At 42.7% G+C, this 21,279-nt stretch overlaps 1 protein-coding gene and 1 long non-coding RNA gene across 10 annotated transcripts in view; one reads left to right on the top strand and one right to left on the bottom strand.

Annotated features, from left to right (window-relative positions):
* Positions 1-8,642, top strand: part of LOC138763203 (uncharacterized) — a 43,887-nt gene extending 35,245 nt beyond the window's left edge. Inside the window, exon 2 of the long non-coding RNA XR_011357389.1 lies at positions 8,285-8,642. This is a non-coding gene — a long non-coding RNA (uncharacterized lncRNA). The remainder of the gene's footprint in view (positions 1-8,284) is intronic.
* chl1b (cell adhesion molecule L1-like b) overlaps positions 1-21,279 on the bottom strand; it is a 687,190-nt gene that overhangs the window by 33,583 nt on the left and 632,328 nt on the right. The window lies entirely within an intron of this gene.

Genomic DNA, 21,279 nt, shown 5'->3' with positions numbered 1-21,279 from the left:
TCCTTCCTTCCTTTTAGGCTTGCTAGCCTGAGTATCTACCATCCCCTCAACACATCCACTTGCCTTGTTGCTCAGGTTCCCCTGCAATCCCCAGTGCTTCCCTGCAAGGATATTGCTCCCCTTCCCATTCAGGTGCAACTAATCCTTCTTGTGCAGGTCCCATCTTCCCTGGAAGAGAGCCCAATGATCCAAATATCCAAATCCCTCCCTGCTGTACCAGCTCCTTAACCATGCATTAACCTGCACTTTATTTCTGTTTCTTGCTTCACCACCATGTGGCACAGATAGTAATCCCAAGGTAACAACATAGAAATTAACTTACTATCATATCTGTCCTGTTATCCCTGATGTACAGATCACTGACAAAGCAAAATAGGTCAGTTTTCAGTGAGATTAGGACATGGCTGGGGGGAGGGGTGGGCACAGCAGTGCTACAAGATTGCTTTGAGACCACGGACTGGAGCAATTTCAGGGAGGCAGCCACCTACAATGGTCATGTAAACATAGAGGAGTACACAAGCTCAATGACTGGTTACATCAGCAAGTGCATTGAGGATATCATCAAGATCAAATGCTTCACAACCAGGGCTAACTGGAAGCCACAGAGATGTTTGCATAGAAATCCCACGATATTGCTGTAAGGAAGACCTGGCATTAAGACGGTTTTGGTCATTTACACTGAATTGAACAAAGCCGGTACAATGCCAGGTCAGTGTGTCTTTTTACATAGCAAGCCAACATTCCAGGAGCAAAAGAGGTGGGACATGCAACTCAACAATGTTGGCATCAGTGTCTAGTGTCAGCTACAACATGCCCGTGTTTGACGACTTGTTAGACCCACTTTTGTTCTCCAAAAAATGGCTCAAAAATATTCCCCCGGTCTTATCTGCAAAGTTGAAATTAGGGTGATAATGGTGATTATTCTCGCTGCGTGGTTCATTGGGGGCTAGTGGTGGGCTGGCGGGAAACTCTCCCGGTGGCCCACTGTCGGTCTCCGCACTGGTCATGTTGAGAAAGTGTCAGGCTCAAGGGAGACGAGTCTGGACACAAGTGTCTGCAATCAAATATTACTTTTATTAACACACAACAATTAATAGAAGAGTGTTGGAAAATGTTAATGGAAATAAACACACGAGCACAATTTGTATAAGAGTGTGGGAAAATCTACAGCAAGTATTGATCTATACCTTAAGTAATTCCTATGCCATTGGTGCTCTGTAATTGGTAAAGGATTACTTAAGGTGGTATGTGAGTGGGAAGGGAAGGTTGAGAACCACTGCTCCAGACTCAATTGTTACCGAAATATTTTGCTTGAGAAAAATTATCATTTGGCCCATTTCCTTTGGAGTTATGAAACCATGCACATAATGAGTTAATTAGGTACAATTAAAACAGTAGTTTTCGATAGAGTATGGAAAACCTCTCCAGTATTTTTCTAGATTAGGACGTCCAGAACATATGAATTTTCAATACAGATTTAACACCGAATTCTTTGGTGGCCCTTTTTGGTGCAATGGGAGGGAATGATTCTTCTTTATCTCTGGTTCAAAGGACCATTTCTTTTGCCTCTCTTTTCACGAGGCATGGGATTTTACTTGTGTAAGGATGCTACCCCGCCTAATCATGATCAATGGTTGCGTGGCATCATGTCCTGTTTGAACATGGAAAAGATTCGTTATTCAATCAGTAATTCAGATCTAGGATTCCAGAAGTTATGGGGATCATTTATGACTCATGATCTTACTTTATAATTTTACTCCAATGTAATTAAATTGACTGACTTTATTTTTTCTAAGTTCTTTATATTAATTTATTTTTGCCTTCGTTTTTCTTTTAATGCCAGACATATATTGCATCTGACAACAGGGTTAGGTAAGGGGTTTGGGTTTTTCTCCTTTACTATTTTCTTCTTTCCTTTCTTCTTCTTTGCATTATTACAGTTTTTTCCTAAAACAAGGTCTATACTATTTAGATTATGAATTATCAGTCAGTCAGTCAGAATTTATTGCCATTTTTCAAACTGCAAAAGAGCTATAAAAATGAAATTGCATTTCTCCAGGACAAGATTTCACTTAATAACATAATACTATACATAGGATCAAGCACAGAAGTGGGCAAAATGGCACTGGAGCAAGAGGCTTCTGTGAGCAACTGCTCCTCAGCCATCACAAACCACAGCTACCAACTTATCCTAGCCTCCCAGTTACAATTTTATCCCTTACAAATTAACAGCATAACATTACATTTAACTTTAAAACAAACTACTCAACAAAATGTACAAAATAACAGTGAATGGAACATGTTCATAGACTGAGACTAGTCCGTGGGCTCAGTAGACAGGATAGCAATGTCCATATCAGCATAAATTGACTCCTGGCTCAATAGTTGTCGTTCCCCTGTCCAGAGGTGGTAATAAGAATCCTTCAGCCTATTTTTCAGGGAAACGCCCCTCAGTGTACAGTTGCTCAGAGCCTTGGTCCCGGCACCAGCCACTGCTATACCCTGCACTTCTAGCCAAAATGGCTAAGCCAGCATGCAGCCCACCGCTCCGGACCCTCGGACTAACTCCTTGACTCTGCGTCGTTTTTCTAGCCCGACACAGCACCGGTACCAGTGATGCAGAAGGCCCTCGCAGCTGCACCCCACCTTATGACTGCCAGCCACCACCCTGCTGACTCCAGCTTTCACCACCGATTCTGCATGGAGGATTTGTCTGTGACCACCAGGCCACAATGAGCTATTGCTGCCAGCACCAGCTGATCGAGTCAGAACTCATTGACTTCTCAAAAGATCTGCTTCTTTCGTGTTATCTCCACCAGCATTGCCTTTCCCATTCCTCATCATTCCAGAGATCATCCTCGATCCATTTCAGTGTTCCTTCATAGCACCTACTTAGATAATTGTAACACCTGTGTCCGGAGAGGCTGCTATGAGCTGCAGTTGCTCTCTCATCTTGTAATTATGGATATGATTTAGAATTTATGTATGCAAGTGCTAAACAAAATATCTTATTTAGTTTGTGTAACTATCTATGTCATCTTATTGAATTGTACCTTTTTTGTTTGTATAAGTTATTTATTAAAATCAATAAAATAATTTAAAAAGAAAATAAAAGCGTGGTTTTCAAATTTTTTCTTTCCACTCACATACCACCTTAAGTAATCCTTTACTAATCACCACTACCTATCTTTGGGGGCTGGTGACAGGCTGTCAGGAGCGTGGGGCGGGGGGGGGTTGGAGGGAATCTGTGTGGTGGGCTTCAGACTGTTCAAACTGAGGACAAAGGTACAGACCATCTTGCTCACAGCATAAGGTGACTAGACACACCTGGGTTCAGCTGAGAACAGGCGGTAGGGTCAGTGTGGGGGCTGGTCTTTTATCACAATGCCACTCCCTAACACTAATCTCCTCTCCCTTAATATCTGAAGGTCTGTCAGTGACTGTCTTAAATCCATTCAGTAACTGAGCATTCACACTCTCCTTCTGTAGAGTTCCAGATTCAGTACCCTTTGATACATAGTTTTCATCTTATTCATAAATGATCAAGCCCTATTTTGAAAGACCAACAGCCACCCCATATCTGTTCTGTCAAGATCATGAATTATGTACTTATAAATTAAATCATCTCTCATTCTCCTCCCAGCAACACATCAGTGCTTCACCCACCTAATGAAGCGGTGAGTCTAGTAGAGGTTGCATCACTATTTCACCACCAGCTTATTTCATCTTTGGCTCCAGCTATTTCACCTACAGCTCATTTCAGACTTCTGTATTTATGGGAGTACACATAAACATCGGCGATGAGCTAAACCTCAAGTGCCTGCCAGTCAGGTATTCCCGAGTGAACTACTCGGTGTCAGCCAGATCGATTCTGCCTTTTACCTTTGCTGTATAATTGCGGGCTGCCAGAAGAGAGTGGGACAGCAGTGTTATTATTAAAAATATTTTTTTCCTTTTGTCCTCCTTGCATACTTTGTTGAAGTTTTATATGCTTACCTGTAAATACACTTGAAAAAATATAGTACACATCCTTACCCGAGTTGGTCCCGGATCGATGGAATCCCTTCATACACAGATGGCTTTCCAGGGCTGACACTGTGCCTGTTGCTGGAAAAAAGTCGGGACTGGAAAGATCCCACCATTTCGTGTCAGTGCTTTTACGACAAAAAAGCTGTAAATATCCTGGAATGACAAGGCTGTGTAAAGGTCTCTCATGGTTGGATGCAGAGGTCTGACCACTTCTCAGAACTCGTGAGGCTGCCTTCAGGACAGGGGATAGGATGGCACTAAGATCAGCCAGGGGTGAACTCTTCCATGCAATCTGGAAGGCAAGGTGGGCTATGCACAGAAGATCCACAGACAGCTGTGTGACACTGGAAACACAAGGCATATGTGGCAAGGGATCATGAACAGACCCCTCACATATTTGTGGCTGAGGTGAAGAGAACCCTATCCAAGGTGAATCCACACATTAACGAGATTAGACAACTTACTTGGTTGGGTACTGAAAGACTACCCAGACCAATGGAAGGAGGTCTCAATGGACATCTTCAACACCTCAATGCAGTAGTCCATCATTCCCGCAGTGTTCAAGACCACCACCATCATCCCAGTATCCAAGAGGGCGACAATATCAAGCCACTATGACTACAACTGTGGAACATATCAAAGCACACCTACCAGAGACACTGGACCTATTTTACTTTGCCTAAAGAATAAACTGTTCCACACACGATGCTATAGCCTTGTTACTTGACTCCGTCCTGACCCACCTGGAGAATAATACCTCATACACCATTGACTTCAGCTCAGCATTGAACACGATCATTCTCCAGAGGCAGGTGGAGAAGCTGTCCTTGCTGGGACTCAACACCCCTCTCTGTAACTGGATTCTTAACACAAAGACCGCAGTCTGTCCGGGTCGGTAGCATAACGTGAGCACTGTCATGCTGCGCACTGATGCACCTCAGGGCTGTGTGCTCAGCCCATTTCTGTTGACGCTACTGACCCATGACTGCATTGCCAAAGTGTCATCAAGTTTGCAGATGACACAACAGTAATTGGCCTCATCACCAACAACAATATAGAGATGAGGTGGAAAATCTTGTGAAATGGTGCAAGAGTAACAACCTGTGTCTCAACGTGGCCAAGAGGAAGGAAATAATCGTGGATGACAGGAGGACTAGGAAACATTTTTCTACCACCCTCCACTGCACATTAACCATTTTGCAGCAGAGCGGAGAGCACCAAGTTCCTTGGAATTCACTTAACTAGTGACCTATCGTGGACAGACAACATCTCCTCACTTGTCAGGAAGGCACAACAGTGACTGCACTTCCTGAGAAGATTGAAGTGGGCAAGGCTACTGGCCACCATTAAGTCAACCTTCTATAGGACTCAATTGAGAGCATCCTGGCCGGCTGCATCACAGTGTGGTAAGGTTGCTGCAGAGAAATAGGTCAGAAGTCAATTGACAGGACCATAAGAATGGCAGAGAGAATCACTGGAGTCTCCCTCCCCTGCCTGCTCCTCCACCAATGATGTGATCTACTGAGATTGTTGTCTGAAGAGAGCACGGAAAATAATTGAGGACCCTTTCCATGCTGCACACAGCATTTTTCAGCTGCTCCCGTAGGAGAAGAGATACAGGAGTATCAGAGCCAGCACCACCAGGCTGAGGAACAGCTTCTTCCCACAGACAGTGAGAATGCTGAGCAACCAAAGGAACTGCTCACACTGACCATCCGAGACTCTCATCTTCATGAAACAACATTTATTTGTGTAGATGAATACTTGTCCTTCATATGCATTGTTTATCTCTATGTGAGTTATGTCTGGGTGAGTGTCTGCATGTTTTGCACCAAGGACTGGAGAACGCTGTTTTGGCAGGTTGTACTTGGGCAATCAGATGACAATAAACTTGACTTGACTAACTTCCTGAACATTCTGCAGGACATATTTCCCTTCCTACCTCTGTCATTGGTACCAATATGGACCATGACCTCTGGCTGTTCTCCTTCCCCTCCCAGAATGTCTTGTACCTACTCAAAATCCTGAATCTGGATCCCCACACGCTATCTGGAGTCTCATTCTCAGCCACAGAAATTTTTTTTCTACTGTCTATCCCCGACCATACAATCGCCTACTCTTGTTTCACCTGATTTCACCTTCCCTGCTGATATTCAGAGACAGTCGTGGTATTGCTGCTCTTGCTACCCTCTGATGGGTCATTTCACCCAGCAATATCCAGTATACCTCTGCACTGTCTACTTTCTCCCTCTTTTCCTAGTTTTCACCCAACTGACTGCAACATGTACCTGAGGTGAGACTACATCACCATAGTTGCAGTCTCTAACCTTCTCTGCTCTTCCAACAATCCTGAGTTCAATGTCAATTCCTGAACACATTCATTGAGGAGCTGCAGCTGGATGCACTTCCCTCAAATGTAATTCCCCAGGGACAATATCTTCCCAATATCCCACATCTCGCAGGAACAAATTTCTGCCCTGACTGATTACCCTGTCTGACAAGCTGAGGGACCTTTCCTGTTCTGACCTCAATCCTCTTTGTCCGAGCCTCTCACAGCACTGAATTATTGTTGGTGAGCATTGTTGCTGGGAGTGTCAGTGTCGCCTCTGGTTCAGTGGTAGTTTTCACCTCTGTAGCCATGAGGAGGATTATCTCCTCCAGCCTGCTGGGATATTGCACTTGCAAAGGACAACCTCCTGTTTTGTGACCTCCTGCTCATAACAGCATTACACGCCAGACAATAGAGTCAGGAGTGGACCTTCCCCCAAGTCTCTTCCTTGACTCCAGATCCTCATTGCCCTCTATCCCCTAATCTTTCAAAATACTATCTGGTTCCACTTTTAATACTCTCAATGATACATCCTACACAACTTTGTGGAGCAGAAAATTCCAGAGATTTACTGCTCTCTGCAAGAAGAAATTTCCACATAAATGTGGAAATGATTGGCTTCTTATCCTGAAACTATGCACAGATAATTTGAAATTCTCCAAATTGTGAAAACTCCATGACATCTACCCTGCCATACTCTTATAAGTTTCATGAAAATTGCCCCTCATTCTCCACAGCTCCAAAGAATTTAGACACAACCTATTCATCCTCTCTCTTCCAGTTTCAGTTGGGAGGGGGGGGGGGGCCTTGAAGAAGACAGAGTGAATCAGAGTTTTCTCTTCAAGGTAAGATTACATGGCTAAGAAATCACTAACTGTTTTGCTCTCCATACAGATACTGCTTGACCTGCAGAATATCTCTGTCATTTTCTGTTTTTATTTGAACGATAAAAGTGTTACGGGTTGCACTGTTGTTAGTTTGATGTTGGAGAATTATAGTGAAAATTTCATGAACATATCCTTTAAAGAGGATCCAACAAGAAAATGAAAAATTACAATTATTACAAGGTAGAGTTAATGACCTCCCTTCATTCAGACTCACTCCAGCTTCAGTTGGTGTTGTGGTCAGTGCAACGCTGTTACAATGCCAGCGATCGGGATCGGGGTTTGAATCCCGCTCTGCTCGTAAGGAATTTGTACATTCTCCCCATGTCTACATGGGTTTTCCCCAGGGGCTCTGGCATTCGGAACGTGCTGGGGGTGCAGGTTAATTGAATGTAAATTGGGTGGCGTGGACTCGTGGGCCTAAAGGGCCTGTTGCCGAGCTGTAAGTCTAAATTTAAATTTAAAATTTAAATATTCTGTTGCACTGTGGATATGATCTGATAATATTTGAGAGATTGAGTTGTCTGGGACTGTACTCACTGGAATTTAGAAGAATGAATTAAACAGTATTGCAAAAACATCAAATGCAAACACACTGTGTTAATCTATGACCATGTCCTATTTTGCAATGGCCACCTGAGCCGATTCTGCATGATTTGTATTTACTGCAGGTTTGACCTGCATTCGCAGCTTCTTCTGCATGGCTACTTACTTTTCCTCTCTCTAACTCCCCTCATGAACCAATACCAATTTTGGCTACATCCTATCAGAGATAATCCCTTTGTCCAATCCATCCATTCCTCCCCCTCTCTGCAACTTGAAAACTTTTTTCTCTTTCCTTGTTCTGATGATGACCTCCTCCTTCCATTGATGCTCCCCAATGTGCTGAACGTTCACATTTATTTTGGTAGATGGTGATAGGCCCAAAGGGTTTTTTACTGACTGCCCTGGCCATTGCAACTTCTGAAGTCGAGTCACTTAGCTCAGTATTGATCTAGGAATCTGCGTTAATGGACTGTGATTATGATTTTCTAATTTCCAGGTCTTTAAACACCAACACAGATGCATCAATTATGTTAAGGACGAGTAAACTTAACACTGAGTGTGGAATCAGCAGTGCCTTGTATTAATTATATTTACATCCCATCAAGGAAGTTTGAATGTGTGCAGAGGCCCCTCAAGCATCAGAGTGCAAAATTTAGTCAAGGAAACTGTGAATAAATCAAAATACATGACAGAACCTGGCAAGAGGAAAAGACTTGTGAAGTTTAAGGGCCACATTTAAAATAAAATGTAGCAAAAATGCACAGAGTGGGTGAAGAAATCATCATTTCCCTTACAGGAGGGGCACATTTTCAAGAAGGAAGATGAAAGTACAGAATTAAAATGTTTCTGAATTATTTTTTGGTGATGTTAAATTGATTGATTTCTGTGAGCATAAACACTTGAACAAAATGTGGCATGAAATGCATTCTGCTTTGATATTTTATTTGAATAGTTGTTTTTTAGTAAATGTAATTTTTGAGCTTATAAGTAGATTTCACATCTCTGATCATTTCGGACACTTAACCATGCTGTGAGGATATGTCAGACTCACAGCAGCTGCAGGGCTTCAATGACATTGGTTGGTTGTGGGTATTCTGCTTCGTGTTTAAAGTGATTGAAATCAATCAGCTGGGGTTTTTACCAGTGCTCTTTTCATTGATATTAAATATTTAGAATGTGGCCAGAAAAGCTGAAGCTCAGAACAGAAGTCTTAAATAATTTCATTGCATGTGTCTTGGAAATTTTGCATCCACAGGCCAAAGAGCAAACAACACATTGGTGAAGAACAGCTCATTACAGTGAAAACAGCTGGTTAAGGCAGAGTGCACTGTTGCATGGAGAGTAATTAGCCTGGGTTCAACAATTTGCTTCCAGCGCACAAGAAACTTTCCATCTTCTGTCTAAAACTGCAGAAAGAATGTCACTGCAACGGATAATTCAATACAAATAGATCAAGAGTTGGCAAGGTTCTTGCAGCACGTGACGCAGTTAGAGGTTATTTTAAGTAGGCACTGGAGCTTTTTGTTTCCTCCTTGTGAAATTCCCAAGTTGGGATCAATATAAAAAATGTACACTCCTAATTTATATGGTTAAATTTTAACTTGCTCTATACTGTCATCCGAGATGGTCAGCTTTTCATGGGTCAAGTGTGATAACCATTCTAATAGCTTATTTATATTTTGGTCATGTCCAGAAAAGGTTCCCAAGAATTTCCTGTGACATTTATTTACTAAGAAATTGGACCTGACTCTTTTTTTGATGCAGTAAACAAATGCCTTGGTTGTTGCTGATATCCAGTCAGCTCCACCCCACCCCAAAATATTTCTGAACCTAGCCAAAAAAAAAAAATTGGAAATGCTGATGGAGTGGCTGTCACACAGCCTAAAATGAAACCTGCATGGTTCCAAATGGGACAATTCTGTTACAGTAGCTTCTCTCACTTGGCTTTGGATCATTTTGAGAAGAACTCCAATTGTTAAATGTTTTCTCCCTGTAGTAGGCAGACAGCAGCAAAGCACACGATGGAAGAGGCAGAAGCTGCAGGGGAGAACAAGGCAACCCTTCATGAGACAGATCAGCATTTTCTCATCAATGATATGAATCAGGAGAGAGTTTCTGAGTGCCAAGGATAGATAGAAGGACTGGAAAATGATAGCTCTTTCAGGATGAATGTGAATTTCTGAACCTTGCACTGTGAGGTCTGGGTGGCCACTCACCTGCCTTAGCAGCAGTTCCCAGGAACCCCAGGATAGACCAAACCCCTTCAAAGAAGCAGGCTGTGAGATTATCAGGCTCAAGTACATTGGAAGTGACAAGAGCATGGTGGATTCCAGAGAGAGGAGGCAAATCCTCTTTGTTATCTGCAACTCAACCAGCTCCTGCTGGGCTTGGCATCAGAGGCATCACTGGCTCCAAAACACCAGGAAGCTACCTTGACCTGAACGATCCTGAAATTAGGAATGCAAGGTTGAGTCATCCAAAGACTCATGGTCCATGTCAGACCCAGTCATGATCCAGCTCCACATCTAGCCGGATAGAGGAATGGATTACAGATGGGCACAGTCTGTCACAGCACAAGCCTAGAGTTTGAGGCTAATTTTATATGTTAAATATAACAGTGAGGCACAGGAGAACTCCAATGGTGGAGGCAAATCTTGTCAGGCCACCAACTGCGATTTAAAAAACCACTGTTAAGGAACATGGTGTGCAAGAATCTTTGGTTTACTACACTATGCCCTAACTTAGTCTCCCGATGTCTTGCTGAGAATAGGTAAATGGGGGAATTTGAGGGATTCTCAGATAAATGTGACATTACAAAATCCAGTGGTTATTGAAAGTGGACAGAGAAAAATTATTTCAGCTCCTGGACTTGGCAAAGTGGGACACTTGACATCCTGGGAGGAAAGTGTGAAAAGCAAGCATCAAAACATTCTAAACTCTTATTTTTTTTCAATCCAAGCCTTGGAGGCTTCCCATTTGACTTTATCTTTGCCTCAGCGAGTCTATGGGATCCTCTTGAGCACTGAGATTGGGTTGGACTATTCAAATAACAGCTCATTGCCACTCTGCACTGCACTGCAGCCACAGTGGAGCCATGGAAGGAGAGGTTAGTTCTGAAACCCACAATCCATTCCCTTGACAACACTCAATGTCTGGCAGTTTGGTCTCCCTGAGGATGAATGAGGCAAATGCACTCCCCAAACATATGGCAATCACCAACAGGAAAATCTATGGATGATTCTGATATAGGGAGGGTAAACCCTCACTGCTGACGATAAGAAACTGATATTAATGGGTGCCCTTTTGGACACGCAAGGATTATGTTGGGAATTGTTTCCAAACTATGTTCTGATGAGACCAATGAGACATAACATAATGAGAACCAGTCTTCATAAAACCTGTTCGCATGCACTTTTCAAGCAGTAATTTGTTTTAAAATTAAAAGGATAGCTTTGCCACAAACAGTAGTCTACAGAGCTCAGGTCCTTACTCCACAGCAGCAGTGGAGTGGGTCGAGGTGGGGGGTGAACATTGAAAGACAATGGGGCTGACTTTATTGCCTTACATCAAATCAGGTTTCAGATACGCCTTCAGCCGTCATTCTGCACCGTTTTAACTGGGATGAATGAGGCCTCCAGACCCAAATTAATCTTGTTACTTTGCACATGTTCTGCCTGTCTCTAACTGAGATGTCTGTATCCCCAGAGTCAGCCATTACAACACATGGGTGTCTGGATTCAGACCAACCATGTGTATTGCTTTGCCCCAGCATAGATAGTTGAACAATCAGAACTGTCAGGTTTATTACAGTGTGCTTCCATTGTATATGTGTAATTCAAAGGAAACATTTGCAAACTAAAATATAGAAGTAAACAATGTCATTGTTATTATTTGAATTATAGAACATAGGAACAGGTTCTTGGGCCCACCTGTGACGAACATGATTTCCATTCCAAATTAAAACTCAAAGGCTTACACTTGATGCGAATGCCTCCAATCCATTCATATTGATCTGTTTAAATCAAATTTTCCTCAATGCTATGTTTAGCTTTGCTTCCATCACCACTCTGGCAGGCTCTCCCATGCACCTACCACTCACTGTGTAAAATATTTGCCCAGCACGGTGCCCTTAAGCTTCCTCCCCCTCAACTTAAAAGCATATCCTCCAGTGTGTGACGTTTTTATCTGGGAAAGATTCTAACTATTCTAACCAATCAATGCCACTCCTGATTTTGGGAACTGCTACCAGATCACTCGTCGGCCTCCTAAGCTTCAAGTTTGTCTAATCTGTCCCCATAACTCAAACCTCTAAACCAAGTACATCCTGGTAACCTCTTCTGTACCCTTTCCAGAGCCTCCACATCCATCTTGTAATAGGGTGAACAGAACTGTATACTGTATTCTAAGTGTGGCCTGACAAACGCTTTGTGTGTGTGTGTGTGTGTGTGAGTGAGAGAGAGGGAGAGATGAAGCTCATTAACAGAAGGGAGAGATATTTCAATACCATATATTTTGGTGTATAAGTCATCGTAAAACCCTCAAATATTATTTAAAAAATGGGGATTTACTTATATGCCCGATATACCTTTGAGACCTTAAATTCAGCTCAAAATCCAATCCATGCTGATAAGTCGATTCTGGAAGTGCCCATTCAACATATTATTTGATCTTGGAAGCACCTCCCCCTCCACTGGAGTTGCCATCCCCGACACCTTCCACGGCCAGGCGCTGCTGTAACCCACCCAGACATTTTACAATTATGGAGGTCCCCACTCCTACCCGGGAGCCTGAGGTTGTGCTCCTGCTTGGTAGGCTGAGGTTTTTTTTTACAGTTTTGATACTTGTTCCTGGGAGGACTGGACAACCTAAAATGGGTTTGACTTATATGCCAGATATACCATAAAACCATTCAAATGAGGCTAAAAAAAGGGGGGTCCACCTATCTGCCATCGACTTATCAGCATGGATTGGATTTTGAGCTGAATTTAAGGTCTCAAAGGTATATCGGGCATATAAGTAAATCCCCATTTTTAAAATGACTTTTGAGGGTTTTACGATGACTTATACACCAAAATATATGGTATTTATTCTCTGGTTTTAAATATGTCTTCTTTTATCTTTGCCTTTCCCTTGTCTTTGTTCAATATGTGAATTGTATGGAAGTATTTTAAGAGACTGGTGCATAGAAGAGTTTGTGGGGCATTAAGCAAAGTTGGACAAACTTAAGGAACAGTTCAAGCACATAGAGAGAAACACAAACAGAGGTGAGAAATAGACAGAAGGATTAGAATCTCAGAACAAATTAGACAGGAAAGCTGTCTGGTGGGAATGAGCTGCAAAAAGAAGGGGTTACAGGAATAGCACCTATTAAGGTCAGACAGCAGCAGGCCCAGAATCTTGATGACCACAGCCAGTCCTTGACACTAGCGGTTTTTATGTACAAAAGCTACTTTATTGCCTGCTCAACTTTTAAAAAAGGTGAATTAACCTTTTATGTAGAGGACGGAAAAGGCAGATACCGCAATCCTTTTATGTAGCCCAGAGCAGCATGCCAGCTTTTCAGGGCAAAACGGGGCACAGCAGCAGCCGTCCTGCTACCTGACAGCTCGTCTGCCCACTGCCTGATAGCCTCTCTGCGCCATTGCCTGACAGCCCCATCAGGAATGGGCAGTGTGAGAGAGAATGGTGAGGGAGCGGCTTGAGGGAGTGGGACAGCGTGAAGGAGCAGGCAGTGTGAAGGAACAGGTGGTGTGAGGGAGCGGGCAGTGTGAAGGGGCAGAGCAGGGGAGCAGCATGAGAGAACGGGGAGGTGTAAGGGAACTGGCAGTGTGAGGGAGTGGGGCAGGGGAATGGGATGACGGAGTAGGGCAGGTGAGTGGTGTGAGGGAGCGGGGTGGTGTTAAGGAGCAGGCAGCATGAGGAAGCAGGGCAGGGGAGCAGCATGAGGGTGTGGGACAGTGTTAGGGAGCAGGGTGTGTGAGGGAATGGGGCAGGGGAATGCCGTGAGGGACCAGGCCATGTGAGGGAACAGGTGGCATGAGGAAGCAGGGCAGGGGAGGAGTGTGGGTGAGCGCAGCCTGACAGCTCCACCGGCCGCTCTTTGACAGCGCAGTGGAGCAACAGGACTGTCAATGCCACATCAATCACCTTGCCTTCCTGTTTGGAGCCGCTTTCAGCAGCAATCCTCTTATGCAGAAGGTGGAGCGACTTCACTCAACCTCTAAGTGTACCCCACTAGGCAGATGGAAGCTGGAGTGAGTTTGAGCAGTCAATCTGCCTTCAGACCTTTTATGGAGGTAAGTGGAGCGATGTAAAGATGGAGAATCTGTCTTTCCACTTGCTTTTTCTTCTCTATATCCACAAACCCTTCATCGTCATGGAGAAGTGGAGCATTCGATCTGAGCTGCCCTAACTTTGAGTTGCATATGGGAATGTAGAATTTTGGACCAAGTTTGAAGAAATAATTGAAGTTCATCAGATGCATCCCAAAGACATACACATGTTGGTTAAAGCAAAATGCCGAGAACCAGGGGGGACAGTATGGCCCACGAATGGACTGAATGGCAAGTCAGAGTGACAGTAATGATAAGTATCATAAGTTTAAAAGGCAAGGGAAGAAGTGACTGGAGGGAGTTGAGAGTAATTGGGAAGGATAGTGTCAGAAAGCTAAGCCTGCCAATGTATTATGTGGAGTTGGACAATTCAGGATGACAAGGGGCAGATAATCCTGGTTGGAATAGTCCAGTCTTTCAGAAAATGCAGGAGGAAGGACTTAGCTTGTCCCATGAGGCAGTTTTGGATTTTGGCATTTGTGGGATCTACCTGATCATGGGTAAGGGAAACAGACCAGAGAAGGATGGTGCGGTTATCATCATGGATCATGCAACACTTAACATGTCAGCAATCTGGATTTGAATCCACTGCTGTCTGTGAGGAGTTTGTACATTCTCCCAATGACCTGCATGTGTTTTCTCCAGGTGCTCTGGTTTCTTTCCACCCTCCAAAGCTTACGGAGGTTAGATTGGTGGCACTTGTTTCATCATTATCAACATCATCGTACAAGAGGATGCAAGGTTGTTGCAGTAGCTGTTGCTCTTCGAAGACAAAGAGAATTTGCTTTGTGTTCCTGTAGGTGGAGGACTTGATGAACGACTGCCTTGTTAGACAACAAAGGTGGAGAGATGGAAAGGTGGGGGGGGGGAGATAGAGAGAGAGATAGAGAAAACAAAGTTTAATGGTGCACTCCAGAGAACTAGGACGTGACCAAATGAAAGGCTCTGTGACGTTGTGTGAACTAATTTGCAGGACCTTCCATGAAGAGTGAGGTGAAAAGGAGAGAGAGCAAAATGGAGACCAGAGGGGCCAAGAGATAACTAAAAGTTGGACAAATGCAGGTGCGAGAGGTGGAGGCACAGGTACAGGAGGAGACCACTTTGGGGGGTGGGTGAGTGGAGGTTGGCTGTAAGAAAATAGAGTAAGATCATCAGAACCAGTAAAGGACAGATGGAAACAGCGAAACTGGATCGATGTGAGGGTTGCCTGAAACTGGCAAATTCGATGTGAATACCATTAATATTTAGACCATCTAAGTGGAATGTGTTATGTTGTTCCTCAAGTTTATGATTGGCCTCACTCTGGCAGTGACTGAGGACAGACATGTCCGCATGGGAATGGTGAAGGAAATTAAAATGGCTGGAACCCAGAAGTCCCAACTTGCACCTGAGGATAGAGGTTGAGTGATGGCAGAGTGGTCACCCAAGTTGTAATTAGTTTCACTGATGTAGAGGAAGCCACATCAAGTGGATCAAGTGTAGCAGACATTGTCAGAAGAGGTGAATTACACCGACTGCAGTTGCAGTGGGAGGTTCCTCCTGGGGTGGGGAGGAATGAGTGAAATGGGGAGTCACAGAGAATAGATCTTGTGAGAGGTTGAAAGGGATGGGGAGGGGATGAATATTGGTCTTGGGATCATGTTGTAGTTGGTGGAATTGTCGATGTGCAGGATGTGTAGCCTGGTGAGGTGGAAAGTGAGCACCAATGAATTTCCATTTGGGAGGAGCAGATGAAATCATATGTGCGTGGTATGGAGAAGAAATGGTTAAGGGATTTATGACAGTGGGAAGCCACATTTCTTGAAGAGAGAGAGATAATTTTTGATGTTGTGGCATAGAAGGTCTCATCCTAGGAACAGATGTGGGGGAGACGTTGAAATAAGGAGAAAGGGACTGCATCCTATCAAAACACAGGGTGGGACAAGGCTTAGTTCAAATACTTGTGGGAGTCAGTGGGTCCATAATAAATGTTGGTTAATTTGTCTCCAGAGATAGAGATGGAGACCTCAAGAAAAGGGAGGGAGGTATCACAAATTGTCCTACTACATTTGACAGTAGGGTGGAAGATGCATGGCAAGAATGACGTGAACATCACATTTGTTGATTTCAGGAAACACTGACTCCAATCCAGGTCCACTATTTCCCTGTGTCCTTCACTTGTTCTCATTGTCCTTGCCCATTCCATGACTTGCTTTTCTCCCATCCACCACGATCCTTTCCCATTAATAGTCCCCTTCCTTACTTTTGCCTTGACCTTTCTCCCTTTCATTTATCCAATACCTGACTACCTCTTGGCTCCTTCCCAGCTCATGCTTGCTATCCCTCCATCCCACTTTAATCTCAAAAAGGTGTCCCGCCCCGAAATACTGACAATCCATCTTGCTTGTTTCACTGGCTTTTGAAAGGAAAATTGTCTTTGACAAATTTGAGAGTTTAATGTGCATACAACCAGCAAGATAAATAAAGAAGCAACAAGAGGATGAAATAGACTGTATCAAGACTTTGAAAATGATCCAGCTGCTGCTTTAAATAAGGGTTCATGGGGTGGAGGATCAAAGCAGTGCTGATTATTGGCTGGACAAAGAGAAGAATAATTTTGCTTTATCCATCTTGGCGGATGCTCATCTACTTCAAATTAGCTCTTCAGCTGATGACAACAATAGGCATAAGTGATGAAAAGCCTGTGTAATACTTCCGTGTTTGATGATGATTCTTAGCAATTTGAAAATGGAAATGATGAGGAGGCAGGGAGTATGGAAAGAATTATGAACACATTGAATAAAGAAGCTAGGAAGTGGCAGATGGCACATTTTAAAATGAAGCAAAGGGACCCTGGCATTCTCATTTATAAAAGCCAGCAAGTAAACATCTTGATACAACAAGCTATTTGGAAAGCTTATTCTGGGGCTGCTATTTATTGCAAGGGAGTTTGAGTTCATGAGTAAGGCTGCCTTCAAGAAATTAAATGTAATGTTCATTCTTTTTTTAACTTGCATACATAATTTAAGTGGCCAATTAACCTTTCAGAATGTTTAATATTAGGGGAGCTATATCTGACCAAGTTGGGCCACGAGAGAAAACCAGCGTATTCAAGAGAAAGCAAAGTGGGGACATGCATTTCCACACAGTCAGGATCAAATTAGAGAAAATGGGGCTGGGAGTATGGGTAGAATGGGCGGGCTGTAGTCAAGTACATGCACAGAGGGAGGTAGGAATGGGAACTAGTGTACCAATGGAGTGAGGTGGGAAGGGAGCTGAGTGCCAATGGGGCTCAGTGACCAGATGGAGTGAGGAATGGGGTCCAGTGTACATATGATGCACGGTGGCAATGGGGTCCAGTGTATGGATGGTGTGAGGTGAGAAGGGACATGAATGGCAATGGGGTCCAATGTACGGATTGAGTGAGACGGCAATGGGCCCCAAGTGTTTGGAGGGAGTGAGGTGACAATGGGCTGTGTGTGTGTGTGTGTGTGTGTGTGTGTGTGTGTGTGTGTGTGTGTGTGTGTGTGTGTGTGTGTGTGTGTGTGTGTGTGTGTGTGTGTGTGTGTGTGCGTGCATGCGCGCGCTGAAGATGACTGGGTGCAGTGAAGGTGTATTGCACAATTTTTCTGTCTGTTTTATAAAAAGAGTGCAAGTAATTTCATTGTAAAGGCAGACTTTGAGAGACACACGACACTGGAAAATACATCATTAATGATTAGCAAACAATGTGTGATGTTTGTCATGAATACAGCTTGTACTTGCAGCTCTTTTTTCTTCCAGTGAAAAAAGTTGTGAAGATCACTGATCTCCACTTGAGAGCCGAAGCTGTGAAGATGAAATTTACATAGCTGCTCCTCACCAGCCTCTGCTTTGCTCAGCTCATTATTTCCACTGCATTTTGCTTTTTTTGTTTGCCTTAATTATTAGTTGGCAATGACTCAGAAGTAAGCAGACAACTACAATTTTGAAACCCATACTTCACCATGGATGGTCCCTCATAATCAGCAAAACTGTCCAACCAACCCTTCACTTGGATGAGAATGGAGTAAGGAGACTGGATCCAAACATTTGTGAATTTAGTGACCTAATTGAAAGTACTGAAGTTTTGAGGGACTACACTGGGTAGATGCAGGATTAGTGTTTCCTCTGGGAGAAGTCTCAACAATTGGGGTGAGGGAGGCTCACAGTTTCAAATGGCTGAAAGTTTTGATAACGTATAAAATTGATGAAATCAAATTGTGAGCTAATACCATTTAGAAAATCAGTCACAAGATAACATCTTGTGCATCATGACCAACAAAGACAATGGAGATGAAGAAATCTCAGTTCCAAAATAAGGGGTTGGTCATTCAGCACACAAGAACAGGAGTAGGATTTGGCCACAGTCCCTGCAAACCTAGCCGACCTTTCAAAAGGATTGAGATAAGGAGTGGAGTTCCCCAATCCTTCTTAGATTTATCTCTCTCTCCAATGATCTCCGTCTCCACAATTCTCAGGGGTACAGAATTCCAGAGATTCACTAATTTCTGCAAAAAAATTGCTATGCATATCAGTTTTGAATGACCTCCCCAACCTGTTACGATGCCCTCTCATTTGAACATCTCCCACCACTTGAAACAGCGGTTGAAACATGACTAGCTTTTAACATTGACCCAATCATGCTCCTTGAAGATTTTATTTGTTTTGATAATATCACTCCTTGTTCACCTACACACCAAGAAAAATACATCTAATTTCTTCAGCCTTGTGTGATACGGCAACCTGTCATCAGAAATCACCCGATAAATCTCTTTTGAACAGTCTCCAATCCTTCTATGTGTTTTCATAACCAAGGGAGCAAAGTATTCCAACTGTGACATCTTCAGCCCTCTGTACAATTATTAAAAATCATTCTAATTTTAAACTTCAACCACCCAACTTGTCCCCTTGCAATAATGGCCAATATGTCTTCTTAACTATTTGCTGCACCTGTCTTTTAACGTGTTGTGTTTCATGTACAAGAATACTCAAATCCCTTTGTATTTTACTAATTTGCTACCTCTTTCCATTGAAATAATGGTCTGCTTTTTCATTCTTTTCATCAGACTGAAATTCCAAGAAAATTTATAATAGACATTTGAATCTAACATTTCCAATGGGCAATGAATACTGAAGGTCAAGTGAAAATGTATCAAAAGCATGAATGAAGGGTTAATTAATCTGCTGTAAAAATCAACTAATGTGCAATTGAATGGACTCGAGGAGCTGAATTGCCTCACTGACTGCATTAGGATGAAGTGTCTTCCAGAGGAAGCAAAATATTAGTGACCTACTGCTGAAACAAAATGTTAATGAAAATATTGCTGAAGTACAGGAAGGAAAAGTATCAAATGATGAAAAATGCATTACTTTAAATGTCACAGTCACAATTTTAAAATATGTTATGTGATATTTTGAAAGCTTTTAAAGTTAGTTTTCTGTGGAACCATCATTAAATTACAGAGGGTTAATCAAAGAGAATGTGGTGGGCTTTGCTAGGAAATGCCAGGAATCAGTTCACAGGCATTTCTCCCAATGAATGCGAGAAAGTTGGGATTCCAGCATGAATACCCAAACTTAAAATTGTCTGCTGTTTCTTAAGGATGAATTGAAAACTGCAGCCTGAAGTGGACTCCTTGTGGAGTCCAGGGAGATCATGAACTGCTGGCAGATTGCCAGCACTTACTTGATGGAATCTACTCTAAGCATGTATCAGATTAGAACTGTAATATAAATAGTAAACCCATTCATGTTGACAAGCAAAGAGACGGCTACTTGGGAGCAAAGTATTTAATGGTGAATTCAGGCTTTAGATTTAGTGAAACGCTTTAAATTATTAAAATGTGTTGGTAATGCACCGGTATTTTCTCTTAATTGATTATTTTAATGCTTTTCATTTTCAGCCCCATTTTCATTTGATATTTCTGACATGTTCCACAGCCCAGTTGAGTCAGGTGGCATGACTTCAACTTTTAACAGAGTTTTGCTATTGTTTAATAGTGGGATCTGCTCAGATGTTCCCCTCCCTTTCAAAACATTCGCGTGCATGCACGTACACACACACACACACACACACACACACACACACACACACACACACACACACACACACACACACACACACACACACACACACGACTAGCTTTTCGAGCACAAGCTAATAAGATGAATCGGCAAAAGTTAGCTCAGCAGCAAGCATGAAGAGCACACCATCACCAGCAAATTCAGGGCCAGCGAATAAGGAAACTTCAGTGACTTCCACATTTCTGAGAGACTATTCTTTGGAACATGATGATCTACACTGAAGAGATATTGCTTCTGAATGCATGATACTTCAGGGCATGCACTGGCACATCCAACAAGAACAAAAGAGGAAACCCTTAAAAAGAAACTCTAAATATCAATTGTAAATATTACTAGAACATAAGAGTATTATTTAATCGTTTCACAAAACTAATTCAATTAAATTAGCCAGTGTCCTTGAGAAGAAATGAAAACAGAAAATGCTTTATCTGAGGAAAGAGGAAGATAAATCGGCAAAAGTTAGCTCAGCAGCAAGCATGAAGAGCACACCATCACCAGCAAATTATGTTCAGAGAACAAGCCCTTCAGCCCACCTTGTCCATACTGCTAATTCCACCCATCTGTTCCCATCCTATTTATTGAACAGAGAACCTTCTATGTTTCTGTCATTCCATACAAGTTTGTCAAATCTCCATAACTGGAATTGTTATTTACAGGGTAATGATCTGAAGCAAACATTTCATCTTACTCGACAAATTTTCAAACCTTGTCGGTGGTAAAACAGCTTAATTGACTCAAAGTGATTCCAGGTATGACACTTGATGTGCTTGATTCTTTTACATGCTTTTTATTTCAGGAATAATGAAAAATCAAACAAATTGGGAAAGTTGCATTACTGGCTGTTACAATATGAAGAGAAACATTTTCATTTCAATTAAACTAGAAAATCTTCAGACACTGTGATTGTAGTTTGATACACAAAGGTGTTGGAGTCTACCATGACGAAGGGCTCAGGCCCAAAATGTTGGTAATGTACAGCATCTTTGTTCCTCTGGATGCTTTGTGACCTGCTGAGTGTCTTCAGCAGTTTTGTGTCTTAAACATTTTTGTTTTTTGCTTTTTTCCCCATTATAGA

The sequence above is a fragment of the Narcine bancroftii genome, chromosome 5 (assembly GCF_036971445.1).
Source record: "Narcine bancroftii isolate sNarBan1 chromosome 5, sNarBan1.hap1, whole genome shotgun sequence".
Classification (NCBI taxonomy): domain Eukaryota; kingdom Metazoa; phylum Chordata; class Chondrichthyes; order Torpediniformes; family Narcinidae; genus Narcine; species Narcine bancroftii.
Note: the sequence above shows the minus strand (reverse complement) of the source record. Positions and strands in the feature narration are given on the sequence as shown.